At 39.1% G+C, this 23,165-nt stretch overlaps 1 pseudogene; it reads right to left on the reverse strand.

Moving 5' to 3' along the window:
• Window positions 1–382: 382 nt before the first annotated feature.
• LOC104084034 lies at window positions 383–18,895 on the reverse strand (annotated as a pseudogene).
• Between the last annotated feature and the right edge of the window lie 4,270 nt (window positions 18,896–23,165).

The following is a 23,165-nucleotide window of genomic DNA, read 5'->3' on the forward strand; positions in this document are numbered from 1 at the left end:
TGCCTGCCAGGTTAAACCACGACATAGCCTTAAGCCAAGCAGTCAATTTAAAATGGGACAGGTCAAGTTAGCTAACACCCATAAACAAAGCCTTCTTTAGCTGTAATGTTTGTCCTAGGATTAGGGCACTTCATTTTAGTTAGCTGAGTTCTAAGACAAGGAAATGGTAGAGTTTAGTGAACATGAGCTAGCAGGTGTTAGCTAAGCTTCATTTAAATGTGACAATTTCATCTCCATTCCCAGTGAAGGGGAAAAAAATCAACAACAGAGTAAGGATTTTTTGAGAAGAGGATAGAAATTTATATTCAGCCACCAGCTGGAAATAGATTCTGAACTAGCATAATTCCCCACTCTTGCCTGATGAACTGCATGTATGAACTACCTTCTATGATTTCATCAGCAGACTTGAATCCTTTCTCAATATCTTCTTTTTCTATGTTTCTTTCCTCAGTAATGGATGAATTATATTCTATTGCATCCTGCAGCAAAAAAAAAAAACCCAAACAACATGTTAATTGTAATTCAGAAAGTCAGATGATTTTTATATAGTACAATCTTTCATCATCCATATGATCCTTTTTCAGATGGACAGATGGTTGTAGCTAAGTATTAGAAAGAACAGGATAGTCGTTCTCCTTCCACCGTCAAAGAGATCTTCTACTAAATGTCTGTTAATGGCATTCAGAACTGTTGAAAATATTTCAGAATCAGATTGCTTGCTACTGAAAACCTGCCAGACTTGAAAATTTTCAGAACATGGATGCAGGGTGTGTGATTCCAGAACTTCTGCAAACATAAGCTCTGAAATTTAATTCTATACTGACCTACTCCTGCTGAGAGTTTGGCTCTTGGAGGCATGGAATTGCTCACTTAAAACTTTCTGAATATTCTTTAGCAATTTTGTCCTAGATCTTCACAGACCAGTCTCCAACATACTGGATGAATAGGTACCTAATAAGATTTTTTTTGTGTTTCTAAAAATAAAACTTTGGAGGCCATTTATAAACTTTTAACACTTCATCTTCAGAACCAATAAAGTCATATCTCATGCCAAAAAAAAAAAAAAAAAAAAAGAAAAATCCAAAGCCTGGCAGAGCTCTGCACAAGGAGGTAAATAGTGAGTGAGGTGACTTAAGAGCTCTATCAGACAAGGAAGAGGAGACAGATTGTTACCTTGATGGTCAGAATTGGCTCCAGATCTTCGTACACTGTCTTCACCTTTTCAGACCCATACTTCTCCTGAGCCAGTGACCGCAACCACAGCACAGATTATCTGACCAACACAAATCACCTGCAACACACCAATGTATTACCCAAGGAAAAAACACAGGAATGGTTTAGTTCCTGTACAGAGATTGTTTTGTGGAAATAGATTCTGCTCAAATGCCACTTTTATATTCTGTTTCTCTAAGAATACTATCCCAGTGCAGACTTATCTTCATTAGATGAGAAGTCTATTAGCATCTTTCATCTGCTGCAACATTTCTGGCATTAGAAATGCTGCTGACATCAGTAGTCATGAACATTTCCCCTGTGTCCAACCTGAGGTGGCCAGATACTGTGCCAAGTGAAATCCCATCTGGCACAGACTGCTCTCCTTGTCTGTACTCAGAAAGGAAAGAAACTCACACAAGAAGGAATAGAGAGGTAAGAGCAACACGTTAGGAATTATTCCTGCCCCGTTGCAAATACCACGCAACAGAGTCACTTGTGACAGATACAGCCTGAGGCCTGGGACATTCTGTATGGTCACGCTGGCTGCAGGGATCCTATTAGTTTCTTAGCTCTGTTGATGCTCAACACAAAGAATCAGTGTTGTCTCCCATTGCCATATTCTAGTGTATAATCTGGCAATTAATTTCATATTGGTTCCAACTGGGCGATTCTTATTTTATTTGTCTCATCTTTGAAAATCTCAAATGCCATGGCTATTTCATCCTTTCTCAGAATCCATGACAATCACTCATTTATCAGCCCTTAAGGAATCATGGCAGATTCATTTAAATCCCAAGTTATTTAAGGGAGCTTTTCCTTTCTCTCTCACTGGGGAATGATAATTCTGTTCAGCCCAGCCTGCCTGGCACTGCATTAATAGCTCTTGCACTTATTTTCATTTCATTGCAGTAAGATGATACTTGCAAACTCAGTTTCCTTCTTTGTAAATAACTGAAACAAAAGGTCCAGACACTCCTCCAGAAGCAAGAAATATCTTATCTTCTGCATATGCTTGCTCATCCTTGCCATTTTCCCCTGGAACATCTCTTGCTGTCACTACATCAACGACTCCTGGCACCTGAAGGGCTTCTGATGCGTCAATTGATCTGGAAAGTAGAGCATGCACATAAATAAGTACAGTACATGGTACAAATATCTCTAGTACAAGTAATTCAGTGAACTTCAGGACAGAAACATAATCCACTTGGTATTCTCACCACAGATCTCTACATAGAGAAGAAAGTGGAAAAGTGTTGATGAGCATATTGAGAAAAAAAAAACCGGAAGGCATGAGCATCTGTGTGTGCATGGCATAGAACAGCTCTTTAAATTCTAGTTCCAGTACATGCAAAATCTAAGAATATATTTTCTTTCTACATTTTTTGCACTAAAAGTGGTGAATGCATTAGTATGGACTCTTCTATCCATGTCTGACACTATTTAAAGCACACAGTAAAGAAATTCTTACCTCATTTGTAATGCATACCTCATAATACAGCCAAATCAGACAATAAGAATAGAAAATACTTGTTTATGTGCATATAGTTTCAGCATCTAATCATTCCATTGCCTGGTAGAAAAATAGACTAACATGAACACACACTTCTCTATAAATAACAGGCAGCTAAAGCTATTGTGAAGTATGTGGGAAGTAATAAGTGAATTAGCACAAGTTATATCAAGAAATAACCTATTGTTGGGGAGGACAGGTCAAATACAGATTGTGAGAGGCTGATGATGGGATCTCCACTGGCAGAATCAACCAGACCCCATGCATCACACCATGACTCCTGCATTTGGATTAAATACATTAAGATATCCAGTACCTTCCTATGAGCTTCTCACAGGACTTTCTTGCATTCAGTGGTTGAGCCAATGTCTCCATATAAAACACTCAGATCTACAACGGTGTCTGTGCCTGGACTGAAGAGGACTCTCATTCCAGAATTCACTACGGACAAAGCATTTTTCTGACTTTCAGCCTGTCTGAAGGCTGAAATAAAGTCATCCTAATGAGAAAAAAAGCAAGGACAAATTCCATCAATGGCAGAAATTTATTGAAAAAGCCCAAATCTATTATTCCTTGTATTTTAGGCATTACCATTGTCCAAAGAAAGCAATATTTTTAAAGAACATTTGCTAGAATTACTGTTTCAGTTAAACTTTATTTTTCTTGAAGTACTAACCTAATCATAGATGGACATACTAAGAGTGGATATTATTTGAGGTAATCTACATGTAAGAAAACATGCCAAATTTTAAATTTTATCAGCGGTTTAATGACTTCAGAGTGCTGGACAAGCAATCCCGGTATAAGCCACTTCATGTATGGCTGATATGTTTTTAAAATTGAATTCCAGCTTAGAAAATAGTGGTTTCTTCTCCAGGACACAGAGGCCCCACTGTGTAAGGAACCTGATTTTGTGAAGATTTTACACTCAGAGGTTCTACATTTTACGCTACAGTAATGGCATTTACAGATGGAGGTGCTAGAAACATCTGGGCTTTCTATTGTCAGAAAGATTTTGTTCTTTCAAATCCACATATAGTAAAAGAAAACATGGTAGCAATTTTGGTCATGATCAGGCACAGATAAGTCCTTTGCAGGAAGTGTATAAAGTGCCCTTTCTGTAGCCCCAGAAAGAAACTTCAGATTCAGACAGCCACAGAACTTTTAAAATAGGGGTTAGCAGGTTAGATCTGTCACTATGAATATGTGATACTCTCATGACAAATGTAAAACTCAGGATTTTATGTTGAACAGTGAGTCTTGTCAGAGATGGAAAATCCTCTCAACAGGATTTACATTGCTTCACTGAAGCAACGTTCACATCAAGCTATCCAAAACCAAAAGCCAGCGGCTGACAGGAAGAAGAGGGAGAACTAACAACCAGGTTACCATCTACACTTTCTGTTGACAAGTCTTGCAAAAAAAGTGCGCATGTGCCTTTTTGTTGTGTCAGCAGAGTTAATCAAAAAGGCGATTCAGCATGAAAGTGAGTAGCAGAAGCAGCCTTCCCCAAAAATGATGTTAATTTCTTGTGGTGAGGCTGCTTAATCTCACATGTTATTCATGTGACAGCTGACAGATAATTTTCCTGCCTTCAAAGTGACCTTTTGAGTTTGCCAGCAGTGCTATTGTCTTTTGTTCATTTTGTTGTCTCCACCTCTGTTTTTCTTAGGTGCAACTGCCTCTCCCTGAAAGGCAAGACTCTGAAATACCCTCTGTGATAGCTTTAGTTCTGTGGCACAACTTGTCACGGGACAAAGCAGGTTGGGATTTTTTGCTTTTACTTTGTGGAGGGAACTAACCCATTCCTCCTTAATTTTCTCTTCCAGGCTGTTTGTCTCTCAAATCACCACAAAGGCTCAAAGTTTCTGGGCAGCAGAAGCACTGTTGCTTCTGCCAACACAGGTTATGCTTTTGCAGGCTTTGAGCTCATGGGAATCTTGTTGTTTTTCATGGGAAACCTGCCATGGCCGGCCAGCCTCTCATGGGCAGAAGCACTCCTCCAGCATGAGCCACATATGTTTAGAATGCTGTATTGCAGTGGGCAGCTACTCTGGGGACTGACCCTCTGATGTCAAGGTTGGCAGAGACTCCTGTGATCACTCCCTCATTGACTTCAGTCACAACATACTAGCTTGTAGTTGGGTCTTCCTCTACTTGCCCCTTACTTTTCCTCACATTCACTAGAGGGATATTTAAGAACACAGTAACAATGACACCATTTCCTCTGCCCCTAACCCCCTAAAGCCACATGCTGCCACCTTTGGTCACAGTAGTTAGGACCTTATTTTGTGAGTAGTTGCAAGGACAGCTCAGGACTGTGCAGTGTAAATCACTAGTTCGTTAGTGAGAAGAGGCCAGAAATGAGCTTTACTGCTGAAGACTGTGTGACAATATGGCATTTTTCCTGGAATATTTAGGCAGCCCAAATTTCTGTGTCTGAAAGGGGCACAAGTGCACATTTAAGGGTGGGGGAAAAAACAGTAAGAGGCCCAAAGAAGTAGAAGATAATGGCCAGCTGGAAGAAGTGGGAAAGGTGATGGAGGGATGCCAGAGCTTTCTTAGCTACTTCCAAAGCAGTAGCAACCTGCATGTTTTAATGCCTTCTGAAGATAATGGAAATATTCCTAATAACTACATTGGAACCTGAATGAAACCTCTGAAATATTGGGGTCTTACCTTCATAGGGTATGGGATGAGAACAGAAACAATGACCTCCTTGGGCTTTACGTCTGCATGCTCACAGCCAGCAAGAAACTGATCATTTAACAGAATCTGCTGTTTACCATCTGTTGGAGAAAACTGTAGTCTGTTATTGAATGTGGAGCAAGAAGGAAACATTTCTGCATTGCAGATTCAAATTTCATGGCATCTGTGCAAAAGAATATATTAAGGCCAATATGGCCTTAGTACAGTGCATTCAGGATCTAGCCTTAGACTGCTAAATCTTTTGAGTGGAAAGGCCAATCTTTATGATACATTTTAAGTGCAATATATTTCCCTATGTGAATGCTATAGTCCCCCATTACACATAAAATACTGAGTATTTTATACTTTCTAGAAAATACATGTGTTACAAATGCTAATAATATTTTGAAAAACAGTGATTTAGGTTTAAATATGGCTGTTCTGTTTCTGCTCAAAAGCTCTTAGACCATTAAATCATTAAAGCATAGTAAGCTTTTAAGAAATTATCAAGCACTGCGATGACATGGAGAATCAGCCCTGTACATCTTTAGTTCTAAGACAGTAGAAATTGTTGCCAAGATTTTCCAAAGTACCCACAGATTCTATGTGACAAGGGTGGGACTTGCTTGGGTTTGATTACTGGAAGTGTTATTTAAACATGATGCACATGTATACACACACACACATGCTCAAAAGTACCAGTGACTTCAAGAGAAGTTTCTGGGTGCATGGCCCTAGAGAATGAACAGAAGTTTTTCTTAAAATGAAAGAGACAAGCAGTAAAAGCAAACAGTGGTGGAGTTACAAGATAAAGCTAACCTGTCTGATAAATGGAGCAATACAGCCAAAGACAGTCTAGAAAGGAGATCTTTCTACCTGACAGGCCTGCCCACCTCATTTTCATGAGATTGCTAGATGTTGTTTCATTTTGCCTTGTGAAAAGGAAAGACAGTGTTTTCTACTGGCAGACACTTTTTGCCAGTTAAAATGACAGGCAAATACAGGATAATGCTGTCCTCCATTCAGCAACATGTACCATTCTAATTCACCTAGCAGATGCACAGTAGTGTTTAATTTGAGAACTATTACTTATAGCCATATTATCTGTTGCAGTGTTCTGCCCATCCAGCAAAGATATTTGGCAGGGAGTCCAAAGCTTACCTTCTGATGCCAAGTTGAGGACAGATTTGCCAACTGATAAGATTGGGTTCAAGTCCCAGGTTGATCCCCAGGTCGATTGGTCCTTGTAAGGGTCGATCCCCTTACAAACACATTAAAGTGTTAAAGTGTTAAAGTCCTAAAGACTTTAATGAACAACGAGGTTATTTTTAGGCTTGCCCTTCTTACATGTAACAGGGATCTGTATCATAACCTCATTTTATTCACATAAAAGGCCTGTTGGAAGAACTTGTATTTGTTTTGTTCAATCTTAACTGAAGTTCTACATTTGCACTTTTTAATGTGAGTTAATTTATTGTTCCCTTCAAAAGTCCTGTCTCACATAATCTCTGTTGAGAGAGACCAGGTTTACTTCTCTGCCCCCCACCCTCCTAAGAGATGGCCATTCCCTTAATTAAAGGAAGAAATACAGGATATTGAGGTAATGGAATTTTAAAGGAAAATCAGGGACAAGATCAGAGATGTCTAACACATGATGGGTAAATAGCCATGCATTGATAGTCAAGCTGCAGTATGACTGGGTGCAGGGTGTGCAGTACCTTACCAGAGAACCCCACTTTTCTTCTTTGTTCAGCCTCTTTCAGTTCTCTGCTCAGCCAGTGAGCAGGGACACCAGGAGTTTCTCTGGTTACAGATATTTGCCCCTGCTAACTAGTGTAGGACTCCCAGTTATTTCACACAACTTTTGTGATGGTATTAACTATTTAGCATTACAAGGCATGATCCCAGCCTCACACAGCTTTTCTCCATGTATTTGTAAGTGACGTTCACACAGATATGTCTGTAGTATTGGCTTATTTACTGTCACTGCTGAATGCATACTGTCATGCTCCTGATCTGTTCTCCAGCTAGAGTCCTCGGGTGCTGCAAGAGAGCTTGGTAGGTCTTTGTTTTCCCCTCTGGAAGTTTTGAGGTTGCCTCCATCAGGATGTCTCTGAGCTGGGCCAAGCAGCAGGCAGCTCCTGTTACTAGCCCCGAGATCAAATGTGTTTAAACAGTGAAATCATAATGCCACAATATAAATGCAATATATAGCTGATAAGGCCTCTAAAGATTTGCTTTTGTACACAGGTCTTGTCTGCAGGAAGACAAAGAGAAATGTTAGTAAGATGCATTTTATATTACATGCAATAAAAAGTGCAGATACTATTTGCTTATTCAGCGATAGTTCCTAGTATACACACAGACCTGACAAATATACATTGCGTATTTGCACACACCAAAGCATATCCCTTTTTTGTGCTGCATATCCCCAAAGACATAAACAACAATTGACTCATTAGGATGAAGGATGAACAAATTATTGGAATCTTCCAAGACCGAGCCACAAACACTCGATCACACTTCCAGTAGTATCAGAGAACCCACTACCATGGGCTTCAATGAACACTGGAGTAAGCCTGCAGAGAAGTCTTCAAGTGTTATGTAGCACTTTTTCTGAACAAAGAGGCCATGTTCTAAAGTAATCTTTTATTGATGGATCTGCTTAAATGCAGAGTTGCACTAATATTAGCATAATAATTTGAAAATATTTATAATTCAGTAGCTGCTGTAAATCATGGAGCTAGGAGAACATAAGGAGAGGAGGCGGCAACTGTAACAAAATTTATTTCTTTTATTTTTAATAGCTTAAGTTCCCATAGGGAAAATGCTGCATTTCATTCTTTTGCTACAGGTGTGATGCCTCCACTCATGGAGGTGATGTGCCTAACAGACTGGATTCTTGACTGATGGACATTAGCACAGCCCTTCTGAGTCAGTGCATCTGTGATAATTTCTATTATTAGCTGAGAATCCAGCCCCGCCACTCCAAAGAAAATCTTGTGATATTTTGGATTGGAAATTTATGTCTCAATATTTTGTGTTGAAAATCTAGCCCTAGCCTAATCAATGTTCTGCAGGCTTTGTTAGATCAATGGTTGTGATAGAAAGGCTCACGACCAGTGAAAACATAAAAAAAAATAATTAGACTGACTTAGGGCCTTCCCCTGTTTGCTGTCTGCAGAAATTTGAGATTTGAACAAATATATTTTCGCAGAAAAATTTCATAAATTGTCTGTCACCATCCATCATCTCCAGACCATAGGTGAGCTGACTTACTGGTTAAAAGGCTTAGCGAAATGACTGCTACAGAGAGAAAAAACCCAAAACATTCTGCACCCATGAGAGTCAGTGGTTCTTATTGCTTCTGGTTTCAAAATACAAAACCCAAGTTAATTCAGTCACCACTGTTTTTACCATCAGTAGAGGTAACTTGGAGACTTACCATCATTTGTGCTACTCACAACATGCATTTCTGGAATGCTAGCAGGATGGAGAATGATTGGATGATAGACACCATGGCAACTTTTTCTGAGTCCTGAAAGGCAAAGTACGATAATATGATTGGAGATCTGTTTAAAGAATTAACCATATTCCTTGACACGGAGACTGAAAAGTTCAAACCCATTGTAACTAAGTAGTCTCAAAGCCGTTTTGCAGTATCTTGAATATCACATTTTACTGCTTTTACCAGGTCCACTTCATCTGCTTCTTTCTGCAGTCCAAAGGCTGATCTGAACTCCAAAGTCCAACATTCTCTTTCCTGACTCTTGCTCCTTGTTCCTCTGGACTGGTTTCTAGTCCTTTCCTGTATCACATTCAGATTTCACCTCTCACCTCAGAGCTATACACAATTCCACACCTGCTTCATCATGTTTCTAGCTACTCACTCCACCTTTCTATATGAGCAATATAATACCCTTGTTCTCTTCTTGTGCAATGTCTTTTAAAAAAAACTATTCCCATACTTGTTTATACATGTAGTAACTAGATCATCTCATGATGTCTCTCTATTGTAAACCTCAGGCTTTCTATGGTAGTCCTCTTTGCTGTGCAGTAACTGTTTTAGAGCCTGATCTGATGACAACAGAGAGAGCTTTCCCTTGATGTGAAGGGACTTGAAGTTTTCAGACTTAAGATTTGGCACTTTGCCAAGTACTGCATCATGGGGGTATATTACTAAACAAATGCCATGCCCTTTGCTGGGCAATGCACAGATAACTACAAGACCCAAAGGGTTCTCTTTTGATCTGTGCCTTTACTGTCCCAACAGTGAAGGAAATATTCTTACCAAATTGCTCCTGACTGATTACTCCCTCAAAAAAAAGTATACTGACAATTGATAAAAGTAAAAAAACCAGCACCCATAATATGCAGAAACTAGCCAGTGCCTGGATATCATGGCATATGGGGTTACTGTGCCCTTTTCATAGGCATTATTTGTTTTGTGATGCTCAAGCTAACATGGATGTGAAGTGTTTGACTCTCATCAGCATAAGTGAGTCCTTCCTTTTTCATACCAATTGTCTCTCTGAGGTTACTGGGAGAAGTTATGCAGCACAAATCCTGGGCTCAGGTGATGGTGATACTAGTCCTAATCTAGTTATTGACATGCAAAAAATCAGAGGAAATTACATTGGCCTAAACATGGAAGCACAATCATTGGGGTGAGAGAATGCATTTAGGATTCCCAGAAGATAAAATGCAAGATTATGTGCCTACTGCATAATGTAATCCCTGTGTCAAAAGATCGTTTGTCCTTCCATACCCACATTGGTGTTCCCCACAACCAGGGGTGCCTTTGGATACTTGGCTTTCAGCTCCAGAAGCTCCTTCAGGCTAGTGGGAGAAATCTATGTTTTCTCTTGGCATGGAAAATCAGAGTTGTTCTTTGCTGCTCTTGAGCCATTCTCTGTGGTGGAAACGACAAAGATTTGGTAATTTTGACTAATGTCAATATAAATCACCATATTGATAACTAGGACACTGTGTCCTGATACACAGTGAGACATCAATGGGGCTTTTCATCTGAGGTTCCTGAAGTGCTGTACAATGCTGAGCTTTTATTGTAACTATATTATTGCTCGAGAAACTGAGATAAGAACCAGCTAAATGACTTGGTAAGAGACACACTAAATGAATGGTAGGAGAAGATTAACCTTATGTTTTCCTTTCTCCTGCTCTGATGATTCTGAAAGACACCCTTTGTATATGACGTAAACAATAAAGCAATGTGACTGGACTTTGTGGGAAATCGGGATGCCAAAATCTCACTCCATATGTGACAGAATACAAGAAGTGTATTCTCTTAGTCAGGAAGGATCACCACATCCCCGTTTGCTGAGTGTCTTGTACCTACTGTACTAGACCCAGACTAGTTTCAACAATATGTAAAATGTTTTTTAAAATTAAATTACCTACTTTCCCATTTGTCTGCAAGGACTAATCTTTTCAGAAGTGTTGTCTCCTTGGGATGGTTGTTTGGTATTTACATTTTTGTTTAATCAAAGTGTTTTTCAGGCACCTCCTGTCTTACAAGACTAAATATATCCTTTTTTCCCCCTGAGAATACCACATATGTTCTTTTCATATTTGACAAGTGCCATGTGGAATCATGGTTTCAAAATATGCAAAAGCAATCGCTGAGAAACACTTGTCTTTGCACACAATGCAATGAACAAACAGACCAGTGGACAAGCCAGAGAACTGTTGCAACTATGGACTGGCCTTCTAGGTAAAAGACATACCTGAAACACAAAAAAGGAGCTATGTGTCTGTGGAACCAGTCATAATCTTAGTGGTGTGGGCACCCCTCCTGCCATAGAAGAATCTGACACTAAGTATTACTGCCTAGATATCTTCACAGCTGCATTTCATATGCTTTTTCCAGTAATCCAGACATTTAAAGCATATTCACCAAGCAGGTTTAATTTCTAAACACAGAGTTTAATGCCCAACCTGTTTAAATCTACTAAAAGCTTGAAACAGACTCCAACAGGATTAGAACAAGCTCAGCATAATCAATCAAGGTCATGTTAAAGACCTAGTGTAGCCTGGAGAAGCAGTTCACTCCTCCTGGCAACTCAGTCTGAACATGTAGAACAGATGATGGCACCACCTTTCTGGCTGAACAGCTTTTTGAGCCAGCAGCAGTTTAGCCAAGATCTTTAATCCAAGCATAAGAGTTGCAAAATGTCCATTCAATACTTGCATTCTTAAAGCACAAGTCTCTCAAAGGCAGGTCAAGTAGCCGAAAGGCAAATCTGCCTTCCACTTCATGATTTCATAAAGAAGCTTATGCCTTACTATGCGTGTTCTGCACTGAGAGGTAATCATTAAACAAGGAAGTTGTACTCTGTAACAAATGTTTACAAAGCTGACTGCCTTGCAGCAAATAGCATTCTGTAATGCAGTCAAAAATCAAAGAACCATGCCACGCTTTCCCAGAACTCAAATGAACTTTTGTGCCTCTGATGTGGCTGTGTAACAGCAGCAAGAAGTGCCCCTGAATATTTGCAAAAGGAGTGCAAACAAGGACTTTCACAAGAAGCTGTTGAAACATGAGTGAGGATTAAAAAACCAGCCTGGACCTGCCTGCTTGGATTCTACTCAGTCCGGTCTGCGTAAATCCTGCACTACCTTTTCACAGCTCTCCTCTTGCCTCTCTCTGCAGATCATGGGCACTTTATGCCTCCTCCTTTCAAGTTTCTGTCTGTCCTTCTGTGTCTTTCCAATAACTACTGCAACAAACCCTCTTCTTTCCTCTTCAAGTCCTTTGCTTTTCCTGTGGATCTGCAGCATTTCCCACGTGTAAGTCCCATCTCAGGTTGCCAGGATCTATGTACCAGTTGGAAGGAAACAATGAGTCCTGTGGTCACTTGAATCCAACAGAGAATTGCAAGACAGAAAAGATGGAAAAGCTCATTTGGGAACTTTCAAAGAGTACTATATTCCACAAAAAAGGCCAACAGGTCCAAAATAAAATGATTCTGAGTAAGGAGTTCTTTTGGGAAAAGTCTGCAAACACAGTTTTCGTTCTGGAGAGGCAAAAAATTTCTTTTTTGAAAATGTGAGCTATTTGTAATAATGACAACATATAGATTATCCACATTAAAATGTCTCATTATGTTTGACTAAAACTGATCTTTTTTGTTTATCTGAGGATAGATCTTTCATCTTAACAAAAACATAATGTTTTCAACATCTGCAGGAACTCAGTCATGCTTCTATGATAACAAAAGTCAATAAGGCCTACCATTAGTTCAGGAGGAAATATAAATTCCTGTGTTGGATCCACAGGTGGGAATTCTTCTGGATTGCAAAGACCTGAATGAATCTGCAAAGAAACTGGGGGAAAAAAAAGGAGAATGCATATTTTCAGAGTAAGTTGCAAGTCTTTGTCAACAGATGAGATTCTTTCCTGAGGTGACATTGAGTTTTGACACTTTATATGTTGAGTTGCATTTAAAAATTCAAGATGCCCAAGTTGATTTTTAATGTTTAGTTCTGTTATACTTATTCACAAATTACTCTAAAGACAGGGTACTATCATACTAATCACTCTCAAGCCTTTGCTTGAAATACACCAAACCTCAAGAAAGAACTTGCAGTGTTTCCTGAAACTGGTCATAGCAAATGTGTAGCAACCACATTGGGTGAATTGTCTACTGTGGGAAAATGCAGTGCTGGATGGTATAGTTATGTTCTTTTCATAAACTGTGCCTGTTAAGGAGTAGCATTCTTAAATGCATTGCAAGGGTACATGTAAACCTAAAGTCAGTGGCAGCTGTAAGTGCCCAGCACATTTAAAAACTGGAAGAGCCAGATTTTCCAAAGGCTCAACCAAAAAGAATTTCCAAATGAAGCTAGATTCCAGGTAGGTACTTCAAGGAGGCTCAGCCTTTCCAGATACCACCAACTGTCCCAAAATAAGAAACACATTTGAAAATATTGACCTACCCTAGCAAAAGATGCATAGATGTCTATAATTGGCCTGTATCCTGTGCAACAGCAGGGATTTTCAGAAATATTTAGCCAGTGCTAAATGCCAATGTGTATCCCACTTGAAGTCTCCGGTGTGAACCACATTTTTATGATTTTGAGATATCCTTAAACCACCATGGCTATGACAAAATACCACTTTGGAACATTGTCTACTACTCTTTGAGTCAAATCATACTTATGACCTTGGCAATCAAACATTCATCCCTTTATTATACTTTTTACAATTTACTGTCTGAAATCTACCATCCAGAGCAGAAATTGTCTGCTCCATGGAAGGTTCCACATGATTTCTCAGTAAAGCATATATGGACATCACGATTGCAGGGGTGCAGAAGCCACACTGGGAGCCATTGCATTTGGCCAGCCTTTCCTAGAACAAAACAGAACAATAGGCCCTGAATCCAGGATATGGCTTCTCTGGCTTTCTGAATAGCCATCTTAAGGTATGTCATTTACCAGCTGTAGGCCAGCAGCAGCATTTTGACTATCCCACTATGACCATTCATGAGGAAAATGCTCAGAGCAATCACCTAGTTAAAGAATAATACTTGCTCCAGTTTAGGCCCTCATGATCCTAATTCCTTGATATGAGAACAGAATAAGGCCCAAGACTTTCAGTTCATACATCAATCATATGTTAAATATTTGTAACCATGAAGGACAGAACATCGCCTCAACCAGAGCTTCAGCACAGACCAGTCCCAGAGTCAAGACCCTTGGAAAATAATATTGAGAAAAAAGAGGATGTTTAGAAAACATTCTTAAACCTATGTGGTTAGATTGTGCTTTTCAGGGAGAAGCCAGAGTGGAGGAAGTAAAGAGCTGACCTAATCCAAGGGAAATCTCTGGCACACAGGGAAAATGTGCGTAATTTAATACCTGTCAGTCTGGTTGCCACCTGGAGTCACTCATCCCTTACTACAACATATGCAGTATGTTGTCCTCAATGAGATGGCCAGATGCCGTGCTGGTGACTAAATGAAACTGACTGATGCTCTTTGTTCTTCCCCATCCCCTTCTGAAAGCTGGCATCCTACATAGCATACGGTTGGATAGCCCTGTGTTGTGAAGATTGTGCTGTGCTCCCTGCATGGTAGTACATTAGGAGGAGCTCCTTCCATGCTCCATACGGGGCCAATCACAACCCAGAAATTGCTGTATTAATTCCTAAAAACACCTGTTCATCTAAAAAGATTAGACAAAATTCAGTGTTTCTAGAATCCCTTCAGAGAGACTACATTGCATAGACTCACGGCACCTTCTCACAGATCCCAACTTCATTACAGACATAGGACAGGAAAATCTCATTAGCTTGCAGCCCTACATAGTCCAGCTTACTCTCACCTGAATTGGATGAATCCTGGTTTTTATGCTTGCAACCCCTTCCACAGTAGTCACAGCAGCACCATACAGTGACCATATGGGGAGAAGGCAGGAGTTGGCAGAACGATGTCTTTGAGGTGTGAAGAACAACTGTGGTCTTAAATAGCTTTGTCATATGGGTCCATGGAGGAGGAAACAAAGGATATATATCCCAGCTAATCTAGAAATGCTCAGATTGATCAGAAAGACATGGGGAGAAGGATATGCAGATATACAAAATCCTGCACTTTTGGACCATGAGAGTATGCATCCTGCTCCTACAGCTAGGACTTAGGCATTAAGTAATAAGCTTTTCTAATTAAAGAAGTGGAAGGTTAAGTTAAAAAAAAAAAAAAAAGAAAAAAAAAAGTACCGCATATTTTGTTGAAACCCAAAGTCTAGAGCCATTTCTAATGGAACAAAGTTTCAAGAGCCAGGGAGAGGAAGGAAGTAGAACTCCTAACTTTGCTGTGGGCAAAACTGAAAAAGAGCTGCTGAAATCTCAAATCATAAAGAACATAATTTAAAAACATCATTTCCCCAGAAAGCAGGGCGGGGTGTGTGTGTGTGGGTGGGTGTGTTGGTGTTGGGTTTTTGGTTTGGTTTGGTTTTTTCCAAAGATTGAAAAGAGAGGATCTAAATCTCTGTTACTGCGTGATAGTGAGGCCAACCCTGTAATCACCTTTGTAGAGGAAGGCCATAGGTAAAGCTTTTAAATTTGTACCAGCACTCCCCAAAATCCATCTAAATGGAAAGAAACCAAATATTTCCCAGTGAATGTCAGTTTTCTCAAAACACTAAATTACTACTTCCAAATATCAGCGTGAGGATACTGTCTCTGCTTGGCAACTGGATCATATGTGGATATCATCACAGTGCAGGCACCACAGCCTCCTACTCCACAGCCATATTTTGTACCTGAGAGATAGGCTGCAAAGGAGACCACTAAAGAAAAAAAATTTACAACATTCAAAAGTTACTTTTTCTTTATATTCTTCTGAGCTCCCTTGTTTTATGGGCATGCGCAGAATTGGAGGGATCTTCTGACTAGACAGCTCCAGAGACAAGAAAATGTGTACAAGATAGATGAAAATAGAGCAGATAAAGAGATGAGAAGGGTAAGGACAGAGAGAGAAATGAGTGTGAGGCAGACTTCCAATACAGAGTTTTTCAGTCTCTACAGTCAATACCTGGTAAATTCCCAAAAGACTGAAATCAGGACCATGTAAGTGGGATGGGTGGAACAAATACAGCAATAGGTCTTCTTATTAGCCTTACTCATAATACTTTCCTAATCCTTACACATAATTATTTGTATCTTGCATTTGCAAAACAGTACCAGCAGATCTCAGTATGTTTCCAGTGCTGCTTCCTGAACATCCAAGGATTATAGTAATTTAAAATGGAGCACAATACCCGAGTGCACACACCTAAATTCTGTATGGAAGGACTCCCTCCATTATGTGCCTCAGTATAAAGGCTCCACCCTCAGATCACAATCTCCTTCTGGTGTTGCAGTGCCCTGCAGACCAGTGGAATCTACCATTTCCTTTCATTTTAGCTCCTTTTCAGAATGATACGTAGTCCTATTACTCTTCCCACTGGGTATGTGCATTTGCATCCATTTTGCTTAGGTACTAGATGATGTCTTCCATCTGATTTCACCATGTTTCTAGATGTCTTTAAACCCAGTGCAATTTTAACCACTGGTGCATTCCCACTAGTAATCAATACATGACTAATCATATCACACTGCTTGAATGTTAAAAAGATGCTCATTATTCCACTGAATGCTTGGACAATGCACAATGCAAGCTAATAAAAAAGCTGCAGCTAATAAATTATTTCCCACAACTGCCCTTCTCCAGTTAATCCTTAAATTAATGTTGTTTTTCTTCCAGCATAGAAGGCTCTCAACAGCAAAGCTAAACACACTTGCTTAACTTCATAACTTGCATGGCAGCTTCTTAGGTGGGATAACTGCTGCTGAAGTCAATAGAGCCCTGACAGCAGTTAGCAACCTGAAGAGTCTCAAATGACAGAAAATAAAGATAATAAGATAATAAAATAAGCTTATGCAAAACTCTTTGAAGGACTGGGGCCTAAATAAATTATTTACTATGGAAGTAGTTCTGTGTTGTTTTCTTTAGTTCCTATTCTCATCACAAATGCACTGAAAGGTTTTTCATGCTTTGGGAAGTTGTAAAGAAGATTTGGGCAGTATTTAAGAAGAGTTACACTCAAACTTTACAATGTTATACCCACGTAACTAACACACACAATGTACTTACAGTACTGGATTGCTCTGCCAAGAACAAATACAAGGTGAGTTGTGTTATTTCTACTTATTGTTCTGTTTACGTTGGTTCCCAAAGAAAAGTGAAACAAATCATCTTAATCCCCAGTTGCAGTAATTTACAGAACTATAGAACTCAAAGGCAAGGTTCAAGAAAGGGATATGCTTCTTTCTTAGATAATACAGCAGCAATTTTTTGGGATCTGCCTGCCTCTCAATTACCTACAATATGAAATAAAAAACGAGATTATGAGTTAGAGAGGGATCTCATATAATTGTCTCACAAGGATTAACATGATGTTGAAATGCAGTGATTGTGGATTAATGTGGTGTGTTTGTTCAGCAACAGGATCCTGTCACTTGATCACAATCTGCAGATAAATAAATGAATGGGTCAGACAGTATTGGTCAAATATGTCCTTTTAAAGTAATAGAAATAATAGTTTACTCAGAGAACTGAAAGGGAAGAGAGGCTGAGTAAACACTGGATGGACAAGAGTAGAAAGAAAAGTCTTTGGACTAGATCCTTTGTTGATGGACTAGATCCTTTGTTGATTCTTACCAGCATGAATCAGAAAACCCTTCATTTTAAAGCTGTGGACTTGTGTATGTGAAAATTCTGTGTATTTTTACCTCCTTGAAGTTGATATTAACCCTTTCATTTGCAGAGACCCATCAGCATAAAAGCAGAGGAAAATCTTAGTATAAGAAGAGTAGGGAGGGTATGTAACCAAGTATATTTTCTATGTGATGAAGTTTAAAGTGTATGAGCGGGGTTTATCCAGGCCTTGCTTTAGCCTTGACTCAAGAATGTTGCTGTATCATTGGCATGCTTCAACTTGTTGGAGACAAGATAATACAAACAACTTTGAAACTATTTTTTAGGTGCCATCGCTGCAGAATGAAAAGAGACCGAACCTCAGGCTTCTCTCAACAATTCTGCTATACCAGCAGCATGCTCCAATTTACCAGGTGTAAGACAACATGAACTAGTTCAGGAGCTTATTTGGAACCACAGACTGAAATAAGGTTTCAGAGTGTCTTTAAGCACAGTTGGCACGTAATGACAGATAAAACATAACTGACATAAAAAAATTGAATTACTTTTCCTTAATTCACCTGGTTAAAAAAAAAAAGCCATACCCTCTCTCTAGAGTATAAAAATGTTGACCAAACAACTGAAAAATATCTCGAGAAAAATACATAGCAAGGTTGGTTTGTTTGTTTTTTAACAAAGAAATAAAATTCCTTCATTGCAGCTTATAATAGATTTTGGGTGACATGTTTGTTAGTAGGAATTCTTATTCACTTGACCTGCAAAGTAGGAAAAGGTGACTAAATGTCTTAGAAAATGAAATGTGAGCTTTTGACACCAAGAACAGAAAAAAAAAACCTACTTACTTTCTTTTGGTTAATTACTGAAACTATATTAGTAAGCAGCATATTCTTTTGCTAGTGATGTATTTACTCCAATTACATCAACTTTAGGAGCATATTAGTATTTAGTATTTAGTATATTAGTATTTAATAAACAGCTAACTATTTATAATTCTAAAAATTCTGTGATATAAGGGGTGACACAAATTCACTCAGACTATGTAAAAACTGTGGTAGAAAGCAGGTCGCTATAGGGTAGATCAAAGACAAGAAATGATTATCCATGAATAAACTGTTGCTCCAGATTAACAGCTTTCCTGAATATGAACAGTAAACACTAAAGCACTGCTGTTCAAAAAAAAAAAAAAAAAAGGCATTTAAAAACTTACCTTCCTGCCATTTACAAAAAAGACAAACTCATCTGATTGTTGGGGGCAAGCCATGCTGTTGCATTAAAGTCTGAAAAACAAAGCTTTACACATCAAGAGAAATTAATGAAATGCTATATGCTCCTAAAGGTCAACTGAGTTTGCTTTGTCCCGCAGAATTTATTTTCAGACTGAGCATCAAATTAAGTAGATGGGGAGGAGCCAGTGTAATGTATGCCGCTTCTCAGCAATTAATGCATGTTCAGATGCTAATGCACCAAACTTTCTACTCCTACTCCCAGCCCCAATTCTTCTCTGGTGACCTGAAATAATCTGGAAAGAATTTGAGCCCCTCTGATTCTAACCCTGTAACCTAAGAGATAAGGTACTTAACAGTGACGGGGAACTTCTGGGTTTGAGCTACAACTGCCAGGCCTGATTTCTTTATATTATCCAGCAACTGACGAATTTAGAATATGTAGGAATGCCTGAAGCTAGAACCCAGGACATTACCCACTTCTGCGGGGTGTCAAATGCTAAGCTGTGGAGCCATGCTTCTCATTTTAGCTTGTCACTGACCTGAACTATCTTTATTTTTTTTCCTGCAGAGTGACCAAGTTTTAACAAAATCAAGATTACTACTACACACACATTTAAAATTTCCTTCTGGTTATCTCTGTGCCATGCCAGCTCTATACCCTGACTGCTGTGGGTGCCTTTATAAGATGACCATACTCTCTATATACCATGTTCTTAGAGAGAGAAATCCCAAATCCTGATTTGGGTTTCTAGATTCTTATCCATTTCTCTGGATGCGCATCCAGGAAACAAGGTCATTAATCTTTAAATGCTTTATTACAGCTGGTCTTTATTTTTTTTTTTTTAAAGGGGAGACCTATGTATATGTCTTTCAAAAGTCTCCGTTTGTGTACGTATGTGTCTTTTGTTTCATTTACCATTTTATATTTTACAGCAAAGGTCTCTGTATTTCATTTAGAGTCAGTGTAGGCTTGCAGCGCAAAGTCCCAGATCTTTTACCACTCCCCATTAGAAGGAAAGAAAATGATTCTCAGCAGAGATATGCTGCTGCTTCTGTGTTTTAGCCCCTAATGTATGCTTGAGAGCTACCACAATACAAGCACTGAAGCGGTGTCAGTCACTAGGTCCTGCAGGCAAAAGAGCTAATGGGTCCTGCCAACTGCAGCACTGCTGTAGTATTCCACATGTGTTTTAAGTACAAGGATGCAGGTTCAAAGGCCTAAGAAAAGAAAGAACCAGACCCAATACTAGATTTTGGCAGTCCAATATCTAATTTTCGAGTACTAGGCCACCAAACCAGAACCTAGTATTTATGTTAGGTCTTTAAGCTTACACACACACAGAATGGGAGTGCTGAGGGTGTATAGTTATAGAAACACTTCTTTCATGAAGAAAATGAGTAGGAAGAGTCCTTCTCAACCATCTCCAGTTTGGTTGTTTCTGTACAGTGCACATTAATGTGTCAATAGCCATCCAACGTGTCAGTGCCTTTGGAGCCCTAACCTTTCTGTTTATCTAGCCCCCTGAGTCTGCACATTCTAAACAATACTAAAAATGCAACAAACCCCCCCTCTTTAACGCCTGTATAGTCTGAGAAAATTTCTTTTATAATATCCCATGTAGCCATAGTGTCAACTGTCAGGATGTTTAATTGCTGATATTTCTAGCTTCCATGCAGTTTTTCAAACACCTAAAAGCCAGGAGACAGCTTAATATGTTTCAACCCCCAGAAAAATCAAAACCCCATGTTTGGTACATGTATAGATTTTACTGAGACAACCAGACAACAATGCCACTTGTAAAGAGGCCGGGAGGAATCTTTGTTAATAATAACTGAGAAATACTGACAAGCAGACATGTCATCTGCACTGCAGAAAACGAAGTGCAGGTCTAGAACATGATGCATCCCTGGAGTGCAAACATCTCAGCACTGTGGGTGGGGAGACGTCATTGCCTGCAAGGATTGGACCACGATTTTTACAAGATTTTACTTGTCTGGAACTAACCAGCACCTGCACTGATGCATAGGTACATAGGAGAACAACAGACAATGCACCTTCCCCGAGTTCAATAAACCTGTATGCTCCCTGCTTCAGCATATCCCAGGATTTACCCATGTTTTGAGGCTGTTATCGACATGTGGGGTTGTGAGCTGTCATTAACAAGCCCATGCAGTGAAACTAAGAAGATGTTTCAAATCAGAAAAACTAATTATGGCAGCAGCATTCACATTTAATTTGATTTATTGACTTTCTTACAATATATAAAAGCCAAAGTAATGCAAAGAAAGTGAAGAAAAAAAAGTAAAAAACAATGAGGCTTCAGCTGCCTAAACCACACTTCTAGTGCCACTTCAGATGATTTGCTCTAACCTGCTTGGCCTCCAGTTTCTATGCCGTATCTTCCAGTCCTGTGCTCTCCTATGTCTCTGCTGTCTTATGACATCTAAAATGGTCTAGACACCTATGTTTAAGCAGCTGAATTTCACCTACTTACAGTGGTTACAGAGAGACAAACAAATTGAAACAATAAAGATTTCATATCTTAATAACCAATGCAAAACCAGTTTAACCTACTAACCTGACTTCTGTCACAGATACAGTATCAACTCATAAAAGGGATGGAAGGCAAGAAGAGAAAATAGTCTGTGGAGAACTGAGGAGCAGTGAAATAATAAGAGCCTGCAGACTGACATGTCAAACAAATTAGAGCCATTTATTTTCTTTACAAATGGCAGTCTTCATGGCTCTGGAGCAATCTGACCTATGTGTAACTGGAAGAGCAATCACCACACTCAGCAAGGAATAACTGATGCAGAGGTTCACTGAAACCACACATTGAACGTACAAACTACCTGTTTTCCCAGTTCTACTTTCTTATCAAAGAACCTGCTGCAATTTTTCAGGTGCTACTTTGGGTAACTTCTGTAGACTCACTAAAAAAGTGAAGTGTTTTCTCTGTATTAGGATGTATCCCAGAACAAAGCCCCAGATTCAAATACCATTGGGATTTGTGTATTTGTGGTGTGTGCATTCAGAACTGAAATCTCAGCTTTGCACTTCAAGAGAAGGAAAGGCTGAACTTCTCAGTCAGTTCAATATTGTAGATTCTGATGCTGAAATCTGAATATTGTGGCCGGAGCTTTCATAATATATTAACTTTGATACATTCTACGGGATTTCTTGGTCTCATCTTAGGTTACAAATATATACATACTTCAAATTTAACAGCACCAGAATTTCTGTTACCATTTAATACAGTGCTGCTTTATATTTTCCTGTTTTCTCCAGCTACTACTACTTAAGTGTGGTCTAATTCCACTGCACACTAGGCAGCATCAGATGACTGATCTTTGCAGATCACCTTTTGATCTCATTACGCTTTTCCTATCTTCTTTATCACAGGAGTGGCCAAGAGTGGGAGAAAGATCTTAACTGTACTTTCATGGCTCAATATAGTCCTGAGCACAGGATTAAACACTGCTTAAGAATCCTTTCCAAAGACAGGTTCATTCAGGCTCCTATTCAAAGCACACTGAACTCCCTGTAAGTTTTCCCATTAAGTTCAGAGGATTTTGGCTTGCTCCATGAGAAAAAGAAAGCTTCCAGTGGAAATTACAACTAAGTGACTCTTCCAACTTTTGGGATAACATTAATCTCCTTATATATGTAGGTCAGCCATAGCAATTTGCCTGGCATAGCAAAAGAAAATCATAACTCTTGTTTCTTGTGTGTTTTTTAATACAAAGATGTCTGTTCCAAAAGAATCTAAAGCAGCTTTAATACAAATCAGAGCATCACTTCTGATCAGAAAGGGACTGAATCCAATAAACAAGATTCTGATTCTTCAACAAAGATCTCTGCACTCACACTCCACTGCAAGACTCAAATTTAAATTAGAAAATTAGCTGAAGCCATTAAAAGATCATTTATCATATGAAATGGTTAAGTTGTAATAAGTGGCAGTAAGTTATCTAACATACCTTTATACTTCATCCTAACTTTCTTCTCCTGCAGCATTTGAGCTGAGCTGTTCAGCAGATCTTTCTTGTTGAATATCTATGCTTCAAATGCAGGAGATGTATTTCTAGCAATTAAATATAGTAATTTAAGTGAAGTACTGTAATGAATATACTGGATGGAGAATGAAGATAAGAATAGAAGATGTAATGTTCATATTTTTGGTAGCTGATTCTATTCTGAAAATGAGAAAATATATTTATCTGTGTGTTGATTAGTCTGTATTGGGGCAGTAAATCAGTTTTTCATTCCATTCCATTCAGGTCTTGTGCACTCTGGTTTGTCAT

The sequence above is a fragment of the Fulmarus glacialis genome, unplaced genomic scaffold, assembly GCF_000690835.1.
Source record: "Fulmarus glacialis isolate BGI_N327 unplaced genomic scaffold, ASM69083v1 scaffold49851, whole genome shotgun sequence".
In the NCBI taxonomy this organism is placed as follows: Eukaryota; Metazoa; Chordata; class Aves; order Procellariiformes; family Procellariidae; genus Fulmarus; species Fulmarus glacialis.